Here is a 285-nt window from a genome sequence, read left to right as displayed (position 1 = left end):
AAAAAAAAAAAAAAAAAAAAAAAAAAAAGAAGGAAGAAAGAAAGAAAAAACGAATGAAAGAAAGAGAAAGAAAGAGGGAGTGGTCAGTGGTATCCACTATTCCAGGGAGGCAGAGAAGAAAAGGTTTGAAAAGAGTCCGTCAGGCCGGGCGCGGTGGCTCACGCCTGTAATCCCAGCACTTTGGGAGGCCGAGGCAGGGGGATCACGAGGTCAGGAGATGGAGACCATCCTCGCGAACACAGTGAAACCCCGTCTCTACTAAAAATACAAAAAATTAGCCGGGCG

This window comes from Piliocolobus tephrosceles, chromosome 10 (assembly GCF_002776525.5).
Source record: "Piliocolobus tephrosceles isolate RC106 chromosome 10, ASM277652v3, whole genome shotgun sequence".
In the NCBI taxonomy this organism is placed as follows: Eukaryota; Metazoa; Chordata; class Mammalia; order Primates; family Cercopithecidae; genus Piliocolobus; species Piliocolobus tephrosceles.
The sequence above is the reverse complement of the archived record's forward strand: the minus strand, read 5'-3'. Positions refer to the sequence as shown.